This window comes from Lithobates pipiens, unplaced genomic scaffold, assembly GCF_037356315.1.
Source record: "Lithobates pipiens isolate NorthernLeopardFrog02 unplaced genomic scaffold, aLitPip1_a1.2 Scaffold_8, whole genome shotgun sequence".
NCBI classification, from domain to species: domain Eukaryota; kingdom Metazoa; phylum Chordata; class Amphibia; order Anura; family Ranidae; genus Lithobates; species Lithobates pipiens.
The window spans coordinates 647,433,246-647,449,031 of record NW_027507903.1 but is presented as its reverse complement, the minus strand read 5'-3'; positions in this window follow the sequence as shown (position 1 = coordinate 647,449,031).

The window sequence follows — 15,786 nt, the reverse complement described above, 5'->3', positions numbered from 1 at the left end:
CTCGCCGCCGTGCCTCGCCGCCATGCCTTGCCTCCGGTCCCGTCCCGTGCCGTGCCGTCCTGTGCCTTGCCTCCGTCCCGTGCCCTCTTCGTTCGTCGGCGCCTCGGCGGCCATTGTAAAATTCAAAAGCTGCGCCGCCGCCTTCGCCTGTGATAGGCGGAACACTGAATTTCCCAGCAGCCTGTGTTCCGCCTATCACGTACATCGTATCATCCTCGTCCGTAGTACGAGGATGATACGAAGTCCGTGATAGGCGGAACACAGGCTGCTGGGAAATTCAGTGTTCCGCCTATCACAGGCGAAGGGGGAGCCGGAGGCGCGGCTTTTGAATCAGAATGGCCGCTGTCTGTCTGCTCGACACGCTGATCGAGCGGGCAGACAGCGATGACTCGAGTATAAGCCGAGGGGGGCACTTTCAGCCTCAAAAAAGAGGCTGAAAATCTCGGCTTATACTCGAGTATATACGGTATTCAACCAAAAAAATATAGAACACACTCTGAATATGTGAACACATGGACAAAGAAAATGACTAATGCCGCGTACACACGAGCGGATTGTATGGCGTACTTAGTCCGTCAAAAACACATTTCAGCGGACAATCCGCTCGTGTGTGGGCTTCAGCTGACTTTTTCAGCGTGCAGTCCGGAGTACTAAGAATTTCGTTTTTTTCGAAAATTCTGTCCGTCGTACTTTGGTTTCAGCGGACAATACAGTCGTCAGTATGCTAGTTCGACGGACTAAGAATGGCGCATGCCCAGAAAGGATTTACACGGCGGAAGGGTGCTTTGCTGTGTATTGGACTTCCTATTTCTAGTTCCATCGTACGTGCTGTACACGTCATCGCGCAAGCTTTCGACGGACTGTTTGTATATCCGTGTGTGGTCAAGTTCGTTCAGTGGAAACTACGACGGATTGTCCGTCGGATTGTATGACGGACTAAGTACGCCATACAATCCGCTCGTGTGTACGCGGCATAAAACTTATGAATTTGCTTCAAAAACAGCTACTCAAGCTGCAGAAAGAAGAAAAGCACCCAATGACAAGAAAGTTCATGGTACTGAACTAATACCTGGTAATAAAGTTCTTGTATCCTTACCGAAAGAGAAGGTCCTGGAAAATTGAGATCCTAATGGGAAGATGCCATATACAGTACCTTGAAAAATAATTCATACCCGTTGAAATTTTCCACATTTTGTCATGTTACAACCAAAAACATAAATATATTTTATTTGGATTTTATGTGGTAGACCAACTTAAAGTGGCACATAATTGTGAAGTTTCAGGAAAATGATCAATGGTTTTCAAATTACTTTTATAAATAAATACGTGAAAAGTGTGGCGTGCATTTGTTTTCAGCCCCCTTTACTCCGATACCCCTACCTAAAATCTAGTGGAACCGATTGGCCTCAGAAGTCACCTAATTATTAAATATAGTCCAGGACAGCTGTTCCGTGAAGCCCTCATCGGTTTGTTAGTGAACAAACAGCATTATGAAGGCCAAAGAACACACCAGACAGGCCAGGGATAAAGTTGTGGAGAAGTTTAAAGCAGGGTTGGGTTATAAAAACAAAGTGAAATTGGACAAACTGAATGTTCAAGAAGAAGCTTGGAAGATGAGATCTCATCACCAGAAAACTCAGTAGAGAGTGTTGAAAATTTTGCAGATGAGAAAGAGAGGATGATTCAGATTCACTTTCTCCAAGAAGAATGCAACCAAGTAGAGACAACCAAAGATTTTGACTTATAACACTTTTGGGTTAACAAAGTACTGTTACCAGAAATCCAACTGTACTGGTCATTGACTGTAGTCATGCATTACCTGGTTGCCCTAACTGGTATTTAAGTCCAGAATGTTTTGCTGAAGAATCCAAAATTTGGTAAAATCTGTTATGTGTAATGTTCCAATGTTTATTCACTGTGACATTGTGCCATCATTATTTAGCTATACTAAATATGTTATATGTTACTTTCGTTTGGTTAAAGATGCATTCTTATTACAGATGGTAAAGCAAAAACTGTTTAAGCCCTTGTACACACGGTCGGACATTGTCCGATAGGACCGTGTTGTCGGAAAATCCGACAGTGTGTGGGCTCCATCGGACTGTTTCCGTCTGAGTATCCGACGGACCAAGTTTTCCAGCTGGGCTATAAAATTTTCCAACAACATGATCCGATCTGACTTTGTCCGATCATGTGTAGAGAATTCCGATTGGACAAAGTGCCACGCATGCTCAGATCAAATTCCTAGACCAAAGCTATTGGCTACTAGCCGGAACGCAGTCCCATCGTAATGAAATAACGTCATCACGTTCTGAACGATTCTCCGACAACTTTGTCCGACCGTGTGTATGCAACAGTTTCGGACACAATCCATCGGACAAAATCCAACGGATTTGGTTGTCAGAATGTGCGACCGTGTGTACAAGGGCTAAGGTGATGGAACTAGATTACAGTGAAAGAAAAAGGTTGGCCGGAAATAGAACAGGAAAAAGAGAGTAAACAAATGATGGTATTGGTGGAAACGATCAGCGACATTGCCAATGTACATTTAGTCTTCTGCCATTTTCAGATAAGGAAAAGGACAACAGTTATGCCCTGTACACACAATAGGATTTTCTAAAAACAAAACCGTGGATTTTTTTCTGACCGATGTTGGCTCAAACTTGTCTTGCATACACACGGCCACACAAATGTTGTCGGAAATTCCGAACGTCAAGAACGCGGTGACATAAAACGCGTACGACAAGCCGAGAATAAGGAAGTTCAATAGCCAGCGCGGCTCTTCTGTTTGATTCCCAGCATGTGTGGACTTTTGAGCGTCGGACTTATGTACACACGCTTGGAATTTCCGACAACAAGTTTTGTTGTCGGAAAATTTGATAACCTACGCTGAAACATTTGTTGGTGGAAATTCCGCCAACAAATGATCTATGGAGCATACACATGGTCGGACTTTCCAACAACAAGCTCACATCCAACATTTGTTGTCGGAAAATCGTTAGGGTTTGTCCCCTAGTTCTTCATCATCTTTAGTTTACTTAAGCCCCATACACACTATCAGATTTTCGGCTGATTTTTTTCCTTCAGATTTACCAAAACCATGTACTGCAAGGGCCTGCCTGATTGCATACAAATTGAAACTCCTAAGGTTTGACCTCATATTATATGGTTTTGGTAAATCTAAAGGAAAAACTCAGCAGAAAAACTGATAGTGTGTATGGGGCTTTAAAGTAACTTACAAAAATATGTCTTAAATGGTTTTACTAAACAGCTTGTTGCAAAAAGACATCACCAGGTACTATAGCGTGCATGGGCCTAGTGAGAAACTGACTTAACATCGGGAGCAGATGTCACAGAGAGGGCGTTTCCTCAAGCAACCCAGATTGTTATTTACAATGACTCCCTAAAGATACTTTAAAGCGGAGGTCCACCCTAAAGTGGACCTCCGCTCATCGGAACCCCCCCCCCTCTGGCGCCACAATTGGCACCTTTCAGGGGGGAGGGGGGTGCAGATACCTGTACAGTACAGGTATTCTGCACCCACTTCCGGGATAGCTCTCTGCGGAAAGGGGCGTAGATTATGCCCCTTTCCGCAAGTGCCCGCCCCTTTCCGCAAGTGCCCCGCTGCCTGCTGGGAAACACACAGATCCCAGAGGCAGCGGGACCGTCCTTATTGCGCAGCGCGATTCGCGCATGCGCAGTAGGGAACCGGGAAATGAAGCCCAAAGGCTCCATTTCCTGATTCCCATACCCAAGATGGCGGCGGCAGCACCCGACAGACGATCTAGAGATCGGCTTCGGGTGCCGACATCGCGGGCGCGCTGGACAGCTAAGTGTCACTATTTTAAAAGTCAGCAGCTGCAGTATTTGTAGCTGCTGGCTTTTAAAAAAAAAAAAAAAAAAACGTGTGGACTCCGGCTTTAAGACTGCAAGAAAACTATGCTCTATCATAGCCCATCTGCTTATGTCGAGGACAACATAACATTTTGTGTCGGGGAGAGAGCACAAAGGATGTAAAAAAAATTAACACCCCCTCAAAAATAAAGTTTATATTATATAGTTTACATAATATGTCCAGCAGCAGCCCGGAACTAAAATCCTGCTCTGAAAAGAGGACACATTTCCTAGAGCACTGCCTGTACAGCAGATGGAAAGGAAAATGCAGCAACTTGTTTCTGGTTGGAACTTCCTTTCAGTTGCACCCGGTTCCCTAAGAGTAACGGATGTCCTCTGTGTTATTGCAGTTACCATTTATTAAACACCCCAGTTTCACCCGCCCCTATCGCATTGTGGAATTTATTCATCTAATGTGCTAAAAACACTTACGTACTGTCCAGCCACTGTACAACATTTGAGGCTGTTGTCTCTCTAAGTTTTTGGAAGACAAAACCGCTTCATCTATTTCAATGTGTTGTCTATGAAAGTGCTTCTATACTGTCCTGATGCTAGAAATATCAAATGCAGAGTCATACCTAGCACTAAAATCATCTCGTTTATATTGCTGTGACAAGTAAATGTTACCACAGTGTAATAGGAGAACTAGCTGCATGATTGTTGTTGTAGTTTTGCAGATATACGTTTCTAGTGTAGAAAATTTGATTTTTGCACTCTATCACTGAAATGTTATTTAGAAGCATTTGAGACTATAGGTGCACAAATCTATATATGTTTGCTGTATTTTATGATTGTTTGTTGAGTTGTACCCTGTTCCCTCAGAGTGACGGATGTTCTCTGTGTCATTGCAGCTACCATTTATTAACCAGTTACCGACCGCTGGCCGTCAAATGACGGCCAGGCGGCGCATCTCTTGTGGCGGGAGGGCGTCATATGACGTCCTCCCATTTAAACAGGGAATGCGCGCGATCGTAACACGCCGCCACAGAGGGGGGTGAACATCCATTGGGTATGGCTGTTTACCATGTGATCGGCCGTGATGAATTCACGGCCTATCACAGATGGTTACACCCCACTGTGCACGGCGCGTGCGATCGCGAACGCGCTGCGCGTACACGTCGGTGGCAGCGTGTTCCCGGGAACACTGTTCGTCACTGACGCTGGTAAACAGCCGTTGGCCGGCTGTTTACCCACGTGATCGGCTGTGATCGTTTACAGCCAATCCCTAAATGTAAACAAACCGCGGTAACAAGATGTTACCGGGTTCTCCTCCTCACACACCTATCGTGTGTGAGGAGGAGATTGTAACATCTCGTTACCGCCCACAGTGTACACACCAATCACACTGATTGCCCCCCCAATAAAGAGGACCTGTCACCACCCATCATAGTATCTGTCACTCACAGTCCATCAGAGTACCTGTCACAGTCCATCAGAGTACCCGAGTACATGTCACAGCCCATCAGAGTACCCGAGTACCTGTCACAGTCCATCCGAGTATCCGAGTACCTGTCACAGCCCATCAAAGTACCTGAGTACCTGTCACAGCCCATCAGAGTACCCGAGTACCTGTCACAGTCCATCCGAGTATCTGAGTACCTGTCACAGCCCATCAAAGTACCTGAGTACCTGTCACAGCCCATCAGAGTACCCGAGTACCTGTCACAGCCCATCCGAGTACCTGTCACAGTCCATCAGAGTACCCGAGTATCTTTCCCAGTCCATCAGAGTACCCGAGTACCTGTCCCAGTCCATCAGAATACCTGTCACAGTTCATCTGAGTACCTGTCACAGTTCATCTGAGTACCTGAATGCCTGTCACAGTTCATCTGAGTACCCGAGTACCTGTCACAGGCCATATGAGTACCTATCACCGCCCTTCAGAGTACCCAAATACCAGTCACCAGGCCATCAGAGAACCTGTCACCAGGCCATCAGAGTACCCGAGTATCTGTCACCAGACCATCAGAGTACTCAAGTACTTGTCACCAGGCCATCAGAGTACTCAAGTACCTGTCACCAGCCCATCAGCGTACCAGAGTACCTATCTGCAGCCCATGAGAGTACCAGAGTACCTATTTGCAGCCCATGCCTCATAGAATATACATTGGGGTGTTTGCTTGCCTAAATGGGGTCATTTTGTGGGTAATTCCACTATCCTGATGCTCCAGGACCTTCAAAAGTGTGATAGGTAGGAATGAAATGAGATGTGTCATTTATGCTCCTAGAACGCCTGAAGGTACTACTTCAATGTTCGGCCTCTCTATGTGGCCAGGCTGTGTAAAAGTCCTACACATGTGGTATCGCCATACTCGGGAGGAGTAGCAGAATGTGTTTTGGGGTGTGATTTTTGCTATATACATGTTATGTATTAGAAATATCTTATAAATTGACAACTTTGTGTAAAAAAAAAAAAATGCATATTCATTTTTTTTCCACATTTTCCCAAAATTTCTGGAAAAAAAATTAACTGTTCAAAAGACTCATTATGCCTCACAGATTATACGTTGGGGTGTTTGCTTTCCAAAATGGGGTAATTGTAGGGGCAATTCCATTGTCCTGGTACTCCAGGGCCTTCAAAAGTATAATAGGTGGCTGTGAAATGAGATGTGTCATTTTTGCTCGTAGAACGTCTGAAGGTACTACTTTAATGTTGGTGCTCTGTATGTGGCCAGGCTGTGTAAAAGTCTCACACATGTGGTATCGCCATACTCGGGAAGAGTAGCAGAATGTATTTTGGGGTGTAATTTGTTGTATGCATATGCTGTGTGTGAGAAATAACCTGATAATATGACAATTTTGTAAAAAAAAATAATAATAAAAAAATCTTCATTTTGCAAAGAATTGTGGGAAAAAATGACAACTTAAAAAAACTCACCATGCTACTCACTTAATACCTTGGAATGTCTACTTTCTAAAAAGGGGTCATTTGGGGGGTATTTGTACTTTTCTCACTTGTTAGTGTCTCAAGAAATGAGATACACCTGATGTACTGAAGGCCTGATCAGATGTGATCAATTTTGTGATTGGCACCATAGTTTGTAGACTCTATAACTTTCACAAAGACCAAATGATATACACTAATGTGGGTTATTTTTAGCAAAGATATGTAGCAGTATAAATTTTGACCAAAATTTATGAAGTAAAATTACTAATTAGCAAAATTTTATGACAGAAACAAAGAAAAAGGAATTTTTTTCACAAAATTATGTTTGTTTTATTTATAGCACAAAAAATAAAAAACCCACTAGTTATTAACCACTTGACCACTGGGCACTTAAACACCCTTAATAACCAGACCAATTTTCAGCTTTTGGTGCTCTCACATTTTGAATGACAATTACTCAGTCATGCAACACTGTACCCATATGAAATTTTTGTCCTTTTTTTTCACACAAATAGAGCTTTCTTTTGGTGGTATTTAATCACCTCTCGGTTTTTTATTTTTTTTGCTATAAAAGAAAAAAGACCGAAAACTCTGTAAAAAAAATTAATTTTTCTTCGTTTCTGTTATACAATTTTGCAGATTAGTAATTTTTCTTCATAAATTTTGGCCAAAATTTATACCACTACATATCTTTGGTAAAAATAAGTACAAATTGGTGGATATTATTTGGTCTTTGTGAAAATTATAGAGTCCACAAGCTATGGTGCCAATATCTGAAAATTGATCACACCTGAAGTACTGACGGACTATTTCAATTCTTGAGACCCTAACATGCCATAAAATTACAAATACCCCCCAAATGACCCCTTTTTGGAAAGAAGACATTCCAAGGTATTTAGTAAGAGGCATGATGAGTTTTTTGAAGTTGTCATTTTTTCCCACAATTCTTTGCAAAATCAAGATTTTTTTTCCTACAAAATTGTCATATTATCAGTTTATTTCTCACACACAGCATATGCATACCACAAATTACACCCCAAAACACATTTTGCTATTACTCCCGAGTACGGCGATACCACATGTGTGAGATTTTTACACAGTGTGGCCACATACAGAGGCCCAAAATGCAGGGAGCGCCATCAGGCGTTCTGGAGCACCCAGGACAATTCTGACATTTCTCTCCTACATGTAAAAATCATAATTTATTTGCTAGAAAATTACATAGAACCCCAAAACATTATATTTTTTTTTTACCCTGGAGAATACAATGGTGGTCGTTGCAAATTTTTATCTCACACGGTATTTGTGCAGCAATTTTTCGAACGCGTTTTTTTTGGGGAAAAAATGTTTTGTGCTTAAAAAAAAATAAAAAAAATAAAAAGTAAAGTTAGCCCAATTTTTACATAAAGTGAAAGATGAAGTTATGCTGAGTAAATAGATACTTAACATGTCACTCTTCAAAATTGCACATGCCCGTGGAATGGCGCCAAACGTCGCTACTTAAAAATCCCCATAGGCGACGCTATAATTTTTTTTTTTACTGGTTACATGTTTTGAGTTACAGAGGAGGTCTAGGGCCAAAATTATTGCTCTCGCTCTAACGTTCACGGGGATACCTCACATGTGTGGTTTGAACACCGTTTTCATATGTGGGCGGGGCTTACGTATGCATTCGCTTCTGCATGTGAGCACATGGGGACAGTGGCACTTTACTTTTTTTTTTTTTTTTTATTGTTCGTTTTACTTTATTTATTTTAGTTTGACTTTTTTTTCCCTAAAAATAAATTTGAACATCCCTTGTAATAGGAATATGGGATGACAGGTCCCCTTTACAGTGATATATGGGGTCAATAAGACTCCACATCTCACCTCTAGGCTGGGAAGCCTGAAATAAAAAAATAAAAATAAATAAAAAGATTCTGGCTTTGATCGTATTGGCGAGTTGGTAGAAGCACCGGAGGGCGGCGGGGGGGGCGTCTATGACTGGGTATTGCAGGGTATCTCCGAGTATAGCTGGGTATCTCCGAGTATGGCTGGGTATCTCCGAGTATGGCTGGGTATCTCCGTGTATGGCTGGGTATTGCAGGGTATCTCCAAGTATGGCTGGGTATGGCAATTTATGGCAGGGTATTGCAGAGTATTGGCGGTGTATTGCAGAGTATTGGCAGGTATTGCACAGTATTGGCGGGTATTGCAGAGTATTGGTGGGTATTGGAGAGTATTGGCGGGTATTGGAGAGTATTGGCGGGTATTGGAGAGTATTGGCGGGGTATTGGAGTGTATTGGAGAGTATTGGCGGGTATTGGAGAGTATTGGCTGGCATTGGAGAGTATTGGCTGGCATTGCAGAGTATTGGCTGGCATTGCAGAGTATTAGCTGGTATTGCCAGGGTATGGAGGGGTTAAATTCGGTGAGCAGTGATGTGGACACTGCAGATGCAGCCCACAGCGCTGCTGACACCGATCTCTCCCCCTCCGCTGTACCGATCGGTACAGAGAGGGGGAGGGAGGAACCGGCGTCATAACATGGCGCCGGTTTGTTTACAAGTGATCACTGCGTCATTTGACGGAGCGATCACGTGGTAAACGGCGATGAGCGGCCGATTACCGTGATCCGTGATGCTCTGGGTCCACTGGACCCGCCGGTCACGGATGCTCTCGTGTGCGCGCCCCAGGGGGCGCGCAAGAGCAGAATTCTGGGAGGCCGTTAATTAACGGCCTCTCAGAGTTAAACAACCGCCCTGAAGCCGTTAATCGGCTACGGGCGGTTGTTAAGTGGTTAAATACCACTAAAAGAAAGCTCTATTTGTGTGGAAAAAAGGACGCAAGTTTCATATGGGTACAGTGTTGCATGACTGAGTAATTGTTTGTGACAGTGGGGTCACTTTGGACACAGGGTGAATAAAAGAAAACCCCGATATGGTCTGTGATAGCCATATTCAAGGCTGTATATACATTGTATATAGATTGGATGTATACTGCATATGGGGGTTAAGTATCATTGCTGTGAGGTATTAAGTTGTTTTGCATTTCTATTGTTCATTTAAGTCTGTCCTTGTGTGTATTGTAAAGTGCCAGACAGACTGGCTGCCAACCCTTTGTGAAAAGATGTGTATTGGGTGGGATCGTTTGAAGCCTAGCAGACGTCAGGATGAGGTGTTGAGTCTTGGGATGTGTGGGGGGAGCTGGGCCCTTGTTCATGTTAAAGCATGTGCCTTGAATTGTGTATAAAGTTACAATGTTTCTCATTAATAGTCATTCCTACTACAGAAGAGACAGAGTGCGTCTCGTCTTTTCGACCAGAGGGGTCGGCTCCTATAGGAAAGGGTCGTTTAGCTGTGGATATTGGTAGCGAGTGGATGTGTGTCTAGGTGAGGGAACATCATAAACGGCGTTAACCCCCTTTATATTAGGGGTGCCGTTACATTGGTGGCAGCAGTGGGATCTTCCCTCCAGTTACTGGGACACTTCAAACCACCACAGTAAATAACCAGCTATGCAGCCTGCAGGAAAGCCACACTGAAAGACTTACTTGAGAGCCGTGGAGGGACCAGTGGGACAAAGAACAAGGCCACCTTGATCAGGGAACTAACCGAGATGGATCAGAGGGATGGTGATGCAGGACCCCGGTCAGTTGAAGACTTGTTTCAGCAACGAGTTCGACAGCGGGTGGCATTATATGGTGCTAACCCATCAGAGACCGCCATACAGAATGCCATTAGAGACATCCAGCTGCAGGATGAGCGACAGGAGAGAGAACTAGAGCGGCAACATGAACAGAGAATGGCAGAAATACGGCAATCGGAGACAACACCTAAAGATGCAGCGCCTGTCCGTAAGTTGCCCTTTCGGGCGTTCAAGCTATTTAAGGAGGGAGAGGAGGAAATTGAAGCATTCCTGCAGGACTTTAAGAGACTATGCCAGATACATGGAGTACTGCCCCAAGATTGGGTCGCCTTACTGGCAAGTAATTTAACTGGCAGAGCGGCGGATGCGTATCGGGCCCTGGAGGATGAGGACGCTAAAGATTATGACCGGGTAAAAGAAGCTCTGCTAGCCCGATTTGCCATTACACCCGAAGCCAGCCGGATTAAGTTTCGAGAATCCCGGAAACAAACCCACATAACATACGTGGAGTGGGCACATCGTCTGCAGTGAGACCTTAAGGGCTGGATCCAGGGAAGCCACGCTCATACCATAGAGGACATCACCCAACTAGTACTCTTAGAACAGTTCTTTAACCACACCCCTCCGGTACTACGGGATTGGGTACGAGATAAGCAACCACGGACTGTACAGCAAGCGGCTACTTTGGCCGATGAATATCTGGACTCTCGAAGGTCAGGCGGAAGCGAGCGCTATCCACCATCTCGGCCCAGTTTATCAGCCTCTAACACAGCTTCAGCACCAACCCCAGCGGCCACTTATCCTCAGCAGCCCAGGTTCAACTCCCAGGACTATGCACAACCCATCAGGTGTTTCGGATGTAAACAGCTAGGGCACAAAAAGCCAAACTGTCCATTAAATCCAGCCATCCAGTCCCAGTCATGGAGACAACCAGCAAGGGGGAGCCCCCGCACACCCATGCCTGCGGCCCACTGCGTTGAGGGGGAAGAACATTGGGGCGTCCTGCACGAGGCTGATCCAATACAAGCAGCTAACCGGGACAACAGGCAACAACACAGGCAGACGGTTCGGGTTAATGGAACGGTAGCCAATGGCTTACGTGATAGCGGCGCTACCATGACCCTACTACAGAAGAACCTCATCCCAGAGAGCCAACACACCGGAGACACTGTAGCCGTAAGAGTAGCGGGAGGTACCATCTTCCGGCTACCCGTGGCCCGTGTTCACCTGGATTGGGGGGTTGGTTCAGGACACATGAATGTGGGGGTGATGAAGGACTTGCCTGCGGATGTACTACTGGGGAATGATTTGGCCCCCCTCCTTTCTGCTTACACCCCGATGGGCCCCGCTGAAGTCAACCCTGTGACTACCCGTGCACAGACACGTACTGCTGGAACCGGCCCGCTTGCTGCAGAGACCCAGGTGAGACTATCCTCCCCGACACGTACCTTAGATCAGGCGCGCCTAGGCTGGGATACCCCAGAAGCATTCGGGAGGGAAACTCGGGAGGACCCGACCTTACACAAGTATAGGGCTAAGGCAGATACTCAGGAAAGGGGAATAGATGGGGAGCTGTTTGAATGGGATGGGGATAGACTGTATAGGATCCCTAAGCCATCTCAGAGAAGTAAGGCCCCTTCACAGAAACGACAGCTGGTGGTACCTAAGAAATACCAGCTGGAGATTCTGCAAATCGGGCATGATGTGCCACTAGCAGGACATCTAGGGTTCCGTCGCACGGGCCATAGGATCACACAGAATTTCTTCTGGCCCAATTTTAGCCAGGATGTGCGACAATACTGCAAAACGTGTGACACATGTCAACGGATAGGGAAGAGGGGGGACCACCCTAAGGCTAAACTCATGTCCATGCCTATTATTGGGGAGCCCTTTTACCGCATAGCCGTTGACATTGTGGGTCCCCTGGCCCGGCCTAGTCCATCCGGAAAGAAGTATATTCTCACCGTGGTGGACTACGCCACCCGTTACCCAGAGGCAGTAGCTATTTCCAACATTGAAGCAGAGACAGTAGCTGATGCCCTGGTTAAGATTTTTACCAGAGTGGGGTTCCCTAAGGAGATTCTCTCTGACCAGGGAACCCAGTTTACCACGGTACTCACCCGGCAGTTATGGAAGGTGTGCAATATTAAGCCCTTACTGAGCTCCCCCTACCACCCCCAGACTAATGGTCTCTGCGAACGCTTTAACGGGACCCTCAAGCAAATGCTGAGGACCTTTTTGGACTCTTGCAGAGACTGGGAGAGATTCCTGCCTCACCTGTTATTTGCGTACAGAGAGGTACCCCAGGAATCTACTGGGTTCTCGCCCTTCGAGTTGCTCTATGGGAGAAGGGTCCGCGGACCCCTCAATCTCATCAGAGGACACTGGGAGGGAGAGACAGAGCAAGAAGGGACCCCCATAGTACCCTATGTTCTGGAACTCAGGGACCGCATGGAGCAACTGTCTCTGATGGTAAGAGAGAATCTCCAGGTGGCCCAGGGAAGACAGAAGAGATGGTACGACCGGGGGGCCCGACAGCGGGTCTTCCAGGTTGGGCAGAAGGTCTTAGTGCTCAAGCCTGTGAAGACCGACAAGATGCAGGCATCTTGGCAGGGCCCGTATAAAGTAGTAGCCCAGGTATGTGATACTACCTATGTCATTGCCAGCTGTGCAGATGAAAGAATCCAGCGAACCTTTCATGCGAACATGCTAAAGGAGTATCAGGAACGGCAGGAGGATGTTGCTGCAGTATGTGTCCCTGCTGCGGACGACTCAGAAGGTTTACCCCTCCCTGACTTACTAGAGAGAGAGCCCCAGACTGACCTCATTAGCCTTGTACAGCTAGGAGACCGGTTAAGCCCCACAAAGAAGGAACAGGCTAAGCGGCTTCTGTGGGAGAAACAGGCGACGTTCTCGCAAAGACCGGGCTATACGACCTTGGCTGTACATAAGGTAGAGACCCCTGGACAAGCACCCCTCCGCCAGCCCCCCTACCGTATCCCTGAAGCAGTCCAAGAGGAAATGCGGAAGGAGATACAGGAGATGATTCAGTTAGGAGTCATTGAGCCTTCTGACAGCCCTTGGGCCTCACCTGTAGTCCTGGTGCCTAAGAAAGACAGTACTACCCGGTTCTGCGTGGACTACAGGCGACTCAACGAGAAGACCACCACCGATGCCTACCCGATGCCCAGGGTAGACGAACTACTAGATCGTATAGCCAGGGGACGTTATTTAACTACAATAGACCTGTGTAAAGGTTATTGGCAGATCCCCCTGGCCGAGGATGCAATCCCCAAGTCGGCATTTGTTACCCCATTTGGCCTGTACCAGTCTAAGGTCATGCCATTTGGAATGAAAAATGCCCCGGCGACCTTCCAACGTATGGTGGATAGGCTCCTCGATGGCTTCCAGGATTTTGCATGTGCATATCTGGATGACATTGCGATCTACAGTGGGTCTTGGGAGGAACACCTGGTTCACGTAGGAGTGGTTCTGGACAAAATTCGGGCCGCAGGCCTGACCTTGAAACCAGACAAGTGCCATCTAGGGATGGCGGAGATGCAGTACCTGAGACACCGAGTGGGGTGTGGGAACCAGAGACCCGAGCCAGCCAAGGTAGAGGCAGTAGCTAACTGGCCCACACCCCGTACTAAGACCCAGGTATTGGCCTTCTTGGGAACTGCAGGGTACTACCGACGTTTTGTCCCTAATTATAGTGCTATCGCCAAACCCCTGACTGACCTGACGAAAAAGAATTTATCTAGGCAAGTCCTCTGGTCTCCAGCTTGTGAATCCGCGTTTCTAGCCCTCAAGCAAGCACTTGTAAATGCCCCTGTCTTGGCTGCCCCAGTACCTAACAAACGTTTTCTTGTCCACACAGATGCTTCCATGTTTGGACTGGGGGCGGTGCTGAGCCAAGTTGGGGAGGATGGAGGAGAACACCCTGTCGCATACCTGAGTAGAAAACTATTACCCCGGGAAGTGAGCTATGCGGCAGTGGAGAAGGAGTGTTTGGCCCTGGTCTGGGCCCTTAAAAAGCTGAACCCGTACTTATACGGACAGGAATTTTCACTGGTCACCGACCACAACCCATTGGTCTGGCTTAACCGGGTCTCCGGAGATAATGGCAGGTTGCTGCGGTGGAGCTTAGCCCTACAACCTTACAACTTCACCATCAGCTACCGACCCGGTAAGCAAAACGGCAATGCGGATGGGTTGTCCCGGCAAACCGACGCCATCCCGGGCTCCTAGTGCAATGTTGATGGGTTATCCAGTATGGGAAGAATGGACCCATGGACTAACTGCGGAGTCAACCCGTCTGGGATTCCCTCCTCTGTTAATCCCCTGCCGAAAGGGGAGATGTGTGACAGTGGGGTCACTTTGGACACAGGGTGAATAAAAGAAAACCCCGATATGGTCTGTGATAGCCATATTCAAGGCTGTATATACATTGTATATAGATTGGATGTATACTGCATATGGGGGTTAGGTATCATTGCTGTGAGGAATTAAGTTGTTTTGCATTTCTATTGTTCATTAAAGTCTGTCCTTGTGTGTATTGTAAAGTGCCAGACAGACTGGCTGTCAACCCTTTGTGAAAAGATGTGTATTGGGTGGGATCGTTTGAAGCCTAGCAGACGTCAGGATGAGGTGTTGAGTCTTGGGATGTGTGGGGGGAGCTGGGCCCTTGTTCATGTTAAAGCATGTGCCTTGAATTGTGTATAAAGTTACAATGTTTCTCATTAATAAAGTCATTCCTACTACAGAAGAGACAGAGTGTGTCTCGTCTTTTCGACCAGAGGGGTCGGCTCCTATAGGAAAGGGTCGTTTAGCTGTGGATATTGGTAGCGAGTGGATGTGTGTCTAGGAGAGGGAACATCGTAAACGGCGTTAACCCCCTTTATATTAGGGGTGCCGTTACATTGTTATTCAAACTGTAAGAGCACTGAAAGCTAAAATTGGTCTGGTCAGGAAGGGGGTGTAAGTGTACTGTATTGAGGTGGTTAACCACTTGCCGACCGCCGCACGACGATGTACGTCGACAGAATGGCACAGGCAGGCATAAGGGCTTACATGTACGTCCTAGCCTGCCCGCCGGTCGGGGGCCCGATCGGGCCCCCGCCCGGTGCCTGCGGCGGTCGGTATTTGTTCGGGAGCGATCCCGGACGAGGGGACGGCCATTCATTCATGGCCACCCCCTCGCGATCGCTCCCGACGAATGAAAATGTCCCGTGACATCACTTCCTCTCCTGTAATGTAAACACAGGAGAGGAAGTGATGTATTCTCTCCTCCGTGTCGGTATTTTTCGTTCCGGCACCGAGGAGAGAGCATCGGTGAGTTGCACAAGCACTACACTACACAGTAGAACATGCCAGGCA